The following is a 6,464-nucleotide window of genomic DNA, read 5'->3' as shown; positions in this document are numbered from 1 at the left end:
CCAACATCTATCTATCTATCTATCTATCTATCTATCTATCTATATATACACACAAACATCACTATATAAAAACTATATAAATATATGAACATATAATTATAACTACATAAAATGTTTGTGCATGTGTATATCTGTTTATCTATCCTCCTACTACTGACTATACTAAATAAGAATATACTTTGTTATTCATTGTTTCCATTAAACTTTTCCTAAGATCTTAGTTGAAATTATGCTTCCCTGTGATCCCTTGAATTCAAATATTGATAATTCATTTATCTTATTTATCTTTTAATTCCATTAGGATCAATCATTTTTATTCCATTATCTCAAATTGTTATTATTTTTTTTTTTAATTTTATTAATGGTCCAGCCTTAAAAACTATAGTTTTCTACTTTCTTTTTCCTTTTAATTATATTTAAGTTTCCATTCCACTCTGGGAAGTTCTCACAGTTTTTAGCATAGTTAGTTTTGAGTTCATTTTCATCTTCTTTTAAACTTTAGTATTCACTATATCAGAATTTCTTATTTTTTCACTCTTTGTCATAATTTTCTGATGATATATGTTTGAGAACTTCCTTGAGAGCATATCTTTTAATTTGTATTCTTTTCTGCCTACCCTCTCCCACTTTCTTTTTTTTTTAAGATTAAGCCAGGTTATTACAAATGTATACATTTTGTTTAGTATTAATATAAAGACATTTGATCAGATTCTAAGTGATCTCTCTTATATGTCATTATTATTATTATTATTATTATTAATTTATATGGAGAGCTGTTGCTGCTGTGGCTGTTGCTAATGATGATTTGAATGGTGACACATCAGTATTTTTCTTCCAGTCATCACTGCAGTCCCAATTCCTTTTGGAAGCTAAAGCTTCTTCTCTTGCTTAGGTTTTTCGTTTGTTTGTTTGTTTCTGAGCAAAGTAATCAGCCCAGGCAGTGGTTGCTCGGGATTCCAAGATATAGTTCATGTTCTGTACAATCTCATTGACAATAGCAGCATCTGACTCAGATGTTTATAGTTCCGATTGCTTAGATAGGTAAGTTTAAATTTTGCCTGACTTGGGTTTTTTTCTTCAGCAAGACAGCAGGTACACAGCAGGTCAGAATCGATTGAAATGGTTTTCTGTTTAATCCACAACTTTGTGCTGGCTTTTTGGTTAATGGCAGGGTCTATCTTCACTGTTTTAAGATATACTTAGCTGCATATTCCTCATGAATCTGAATTGGTGAATTGTCTGAAAGATCTGTAATGGTGACTGGGCAGCATATCCTACTCTGTGGCAGAAGCTCTTCTGAACTGCCTTCCTCTCAGAAGTATTCTGTCAAACAAAGCAGAACTCCAAAGTGCTCTTGCTCTCCAGACCACATTCTAAGTCCCCGAGGTCACTGGGCTCACTCTGCTTCTCCAGGTATTAATGAGGACTTCTGCGAGCCCTTCCTATGCTTCAGTGGCTTCTGTAAAATGTCCTTCTTGGTGACTTTCCTATTGTCCACCTGAATAAAGGAGAATCCATGAGCAGCATTTATTCCAACAAAGAGTGATTGGTTGCAAGACCAGAAGATGAATACTTCTCAAACAAAGTCAAAGTACTCAAGCCAAATTCATGAATGGGCTCATTGGAAACCAGAGGAGAGAAATCTGTGTCAACTTCACCATTGTCCTTAACAATATGGAGACAATTAGCACTTGATGTCATAAGTTTTGGTTCTAGTACTTTCCTTGTATACTGACATCAGATTAGGCCGATTAGGTCATGCAACTTTGCATGTACTGTCATTGCTAGCAGTGGGCTATAGGCAGCTATAGATAATTCTGGTTTTGGTTGCAGTGATTCCTATGTGACCCTTACCATCAAATCTGGAATACTCACTAAAAGAATGTGCACTGCTCTGGGCCCAGGGAAAGAAGTGATGGCTTCCCAACACTTGAAGGCTTGATTTTGAAGTTCTTTTTTTTTCCCCCAAGCAATTAGCTGAGCTCCTCTGAATAAGAAGTGTTTCTTTTTTCCCATGGGACATTCTTGAATTTTTTCGGATTTTGTCTTTCTTTTCAAAGTTGCTTTAATTTTTGAGTGTCTTCTGTGTCAAAGTCCCAATTTGAGGTAATGTCACAGATTTGGCTTAAGCAGCCCTGAGTTTCAATACTGTTTCCTGGTATTTCTGAGCCATCGTCTCCAGGCACCAAAGGTGGATGAAACTTTCCAGATACAAATCATGATCAATCAAAACCATCTCACACATCCCCAAGTCATTGCTGGATACATGGGATTGCTGGATATCAGCCAAGATCATTGGGCAGTCCAAGAAAGCCATTCTTTATGGAGGTCAATTTCCTTAAAAGTATACTTCTTCATATTGTTAAAGAGATCCCTTAAGTTGATCTTCCTATGAAAAATACACAATTAGTTCCTAGTCAACTCCCAAAGACTTTTTAGTTCAGTAGAACTTACAGAACACATTGGTCATCACAGACGATTTCTGGCTAACTGTATATGCTGGAACCATTGCTTCTTTAATAATGAAGCACATTCTTTAATATTCATTTTGGAATTCTCAGAGCTGAACTTCTGGAGGTGGGAGGAGGGTTGGAATTTCGGCCAGGTATGTACTCCCAACACCTTTCTGCTCCACTCTTAGGAGCTATTCCCCTGCCCTACACCAAGATCAGATTGGCCCCATAGCCCGACATCTTGAGTCATGGCTCAGAAGCTCAGGCATAGCACAGTGCCCTGGAATGGCATCCCTGGATTTCCTATGACACCCTGACCCTGACCCCAATCACCCTAGGAAGCCCTCCCATCTTCTTTGGCACATTTTTTGTTGTTTTAATTTGAAGGTGATGGACTGGGTTTTGTTACAATCACTAAGAGTCATTGTGCCAAAATACTCTTCTCATATATTTGCTATTAAGGTATTACAAGGATCTGTGACATTTTAATTCACTGATAAGTGTATCATATGGGAGTTAAAAAGAAGAGAAACTTTAATTAGTATGAAGTAAATTTTACTTTTGGAAAAATAATTATTCAAAGTGCTTGCCTTCAAGTTAGATAAAAATTAATTTGAAATTCTATTTATAATATATGAAAATTTAAATTTAGAAACAAAATATTAAAAACAAAATAATTATCTAATACATATTTAGTAAAAGTAAACAAATTGTATTTATTAGTTCTAATTATTTTTAAGAAAGACACTCACACCCCCCAACCCCTCCCCCACATATATATATATAATCAACCATCCATACAGGTATGCTTTAAGACCCTAAGTGATTTAGAATGTAAATGAAACTCAAATTAAATTAACTTGAAAATATGTTTTCCTAAGAGAATTTACTCTATCATGTAGATTCATTTTTTTTTTCCCAAGACAGATGTGTCATCACAAAAGACTTAATGGAATATACTGATATTATAAAATATTCCTATTAGGAATCTAAAACAAACAAACAAACAAACAAAACATCCCTAATGTTTAGGGAAGCCAACTTTATCTTTATGAATCATTGTAAGCAATATCTAAAGTAAATAACTTTTCAAAGTCCCTCTTTTATAATGAAGTAATGGTTTTTGAAACTATTTCAATAAAATACTCGATAACTACTTCTGCCATTCTTAATTGATGGACATCTACTTAGTTACTATTTCTGAGCTAATACAAAAAATGTGCTAGAAATATTTTCATACTTGGGTAGTTTTCCTTATTATTTGATCTCATTGGAGTATGTGCCTAGCTTTGTTGTAATTGGATCAAAGAATACTCACAGTTTAATAAACTATGGGACATATTTATAAATTGTTTTCCAAAAAAAACTCATTGAAAGTTCTACCAAAAATGTGTAAAAATGTCATTGTTCATAAAACCCATCTAACTTTTGTCATTTTCCTTTTATTGTCTATAAGATGAATTTTAGGTAAAACATTTGTATTATTTAATTTTAGTTGCTTCATTAAAAGATACTTAGAGAATTGTTTACATAAAAATCTCTCTCTCTCTCTCTCTCTGTCTCTCTGTCTCTCTGTCTTTCCCTGTCTTTCTCACTCTGTCTCTCTTGCGCTCTCTCTTTCTCTCTGTACATGTGTAAATATCCCTGCATTTTTCACTTAAGAACTTCCTTTCCATTTATCAGTTGGGAAATAGCTTTTAATTATTTAACTTGATTTAGTTTCTTATAGATTTTAGAAGGAGGGATGCAGTTCCTTACTCCATGTTCCTCTAAAATGTTTATATCATCACCTTCCATATCTATATTAGGAATCTTTTTGTAATTTATTTTGGTTTCAAATGTAAAATATTCCTCTTTGCCTATTTTTTGTCAGATTATTTTCCATTTTTTCCCCCAACATTTTTTGTCAAATACTGAATCTTAATTTCAGTAATTTAAATTGTTGGGTGAATTGGATATTGTACTATACTAGGTTTCTTTGATCTTTTATATTATGTGCTTTAATCTGTTCCACTGATCAGTTTCCCTATTTTTATGCCAGTACCAAAATCTTTTAGTATTTATTAAAGTATATTATGAGACTTAATAATGATAAAACTCTTTCCCCATCTACTTTTTAAAGATTTTTCTTAACATTCTTTGTTTTTCCAAGTAAATTTGATAATTTTTTTTGTTTCTATAAAGTAACTCATTCATATTTTGATAGGCATTGCATTGAGTAAGTACATTAATTGAATTATCATTTTAAACTTATTTCCCCTTTCAATATCTTTTGTTGTTATTGGCAATATGCTGGTGGTTTCTGCAGATTAAATCTGTAACTTTATCAAATTATTTATCCATCACAACAGCCATGGGAGATAATTAATATCCATATATATGATGAAACAATTAGAAAAGGGTTTATTGACTTTTTTTAGGTAACATGGCTAGTGTCTGAGGTCAGATCTTCCTTGATTCTATGTGCTGTATCACCTTTCTTGAAATCTTTTCTATATGATATCTAGACTTTCCTTGTTATGGTCTTCAACCTAGTCAAAAATTTACATTAGTTCCCTTTTTCTCTCTTTACTAGATGAGTTGTTTTTGAAGTAAGATACTTAGTATTTCCTTTTGGAAATTTTTCAGTTTTTTTTGATATTATTTTAATGTATCTTTTTGTACCATATAATGGTTAACTTATGTTTGATCCATTCTAATATTCAGGGAATGTGTTACTTGGGTAAAGTTTTGTATCTCATACACCAAATTATCAACTGTCTTTCCAAGTCTTTTATCTATGACTCTCTCTCTTTTTAACTCTATACTATAGTATTTTCATTTTACATATTAATTCATTTAAATTTTATCCTTTTTTTTTTTTAGAAATTTCAATTGATGTGGCCAAAGTATATTTTCCATGTAGTTTTTCTTATACTTTTAATTATTATTATTATTTAAAAATTGGGTGAGGACCAGATTCTGTGCATGACTGGTAATACTGACATGACCTTCTATGGTACTGAGTTGTATTAACTGTGATCCTATTCCTACCTTCTTAAGCTATTATATCCTGCTTTTTTGGACAGATGCATCTGTGATGCCTTCTCTGTGTGATAGGAATAATAAGTCTTAATTTATAATCTATCCTTTTTACCAGAGAAACATTGCTGGGATACTTTTTCTGATTCTGAGGTTGAATTCCAAGGATTTTATTTTAAACAGAAACTTTGAAGTTATCTGAAATCTCCATGGGTTTAAAAAAATCTCACATTTAAATAAATTTTAGAGGAAATTCAAAATGTAAGCCCATTCAAGCAATCAGATTTTCACTGAAAAAATTTGTATGTGTTAAGATTTGGTATAACATTTAAATAAGCATAAATTATCTACTATTCCCTTTATTTCTGGTGTTGTTTCATGAAAGTAGCCATGACTTAACTTAAAGTAGACTTCCCCCATAAACCTTACCACAACCAATGAGGATTTACTTCACTAAGGATCAATACGGAGGTTATCAAACATGGTGAATGCATTCATGGTTACCATCAATACACCAGTTAATAATTAATATAAATGTAAAAGAAAAAAATGAAATACGAGAGAGTATGTGATCCAATAGATAGACTATTGAGACTTTGAAATACTAAAACCTGGATTCAAGTTCTGCATTACCCAGCTGGATAATGGTGCACAAGCTTTCAAGTGGCAGACAACTCTATAATGATGGTCCTCAAAAATGTATTAATGGAGGGAATTTCCATATATTATATATTATCCATTATACAAAGGATCACAGATTGGGAAAAAAAATCAACTAATATTATGGGAAAGGAAAACATGATTTTTAGTTATAGAAATAGAAACAAGCCAAAGTGTATTTAAGACAAGATTTTCAGGTAAACTGAAGAAGAAGAAGAAGAAGAAGAAGAAGAGTTGTATTGTAAAATCATAATTTCTAAATGTCCTTTTTGGGTGAAAATTCAATCCAATTGCTATAGTGTTATTTTGGTCTAGTAATAATGGATCTAG

The 6,464-nt window shown here is 32.2% G+C and overlaps 1 pseudogene; it reads right to left on the bottom strand.

Annotated features, from left to right (window-relative positions):
• Window positions 1-841: 841 nt before the first annotated feature.
• LOC127561601 (target of rapamycin complex 2 subunit MAPKAP1-like) lies at window positions 842-2,317 on the bottom strand (annotated as a pseudogene).
• Window positions 2,318-6,464: the final 4,147 nt, after the last annotated feature.

This window comes from Antechinus flavipes, chromosome 4 (genome assembly GCF_016432865.1).
Source record: "Antechinus flavipes isolate AdamAnt ecotype Samford, QLD, Australia chromosome 4, AdamAnt_v2, whole genome shotgun sequence".
Classification (NCBI taxonomy): domain Eukaryota; kingdom Metazoa; phylum Chordata; class Mammalia; order Dasyuromorphia; family Dasyuridae; genus Antechinus; species Antechinus flavipes.
Note: the sequence above shows the minus strand (reverse complement) of the source record. Positions and strands in the feature narration are given on the sequence as shown.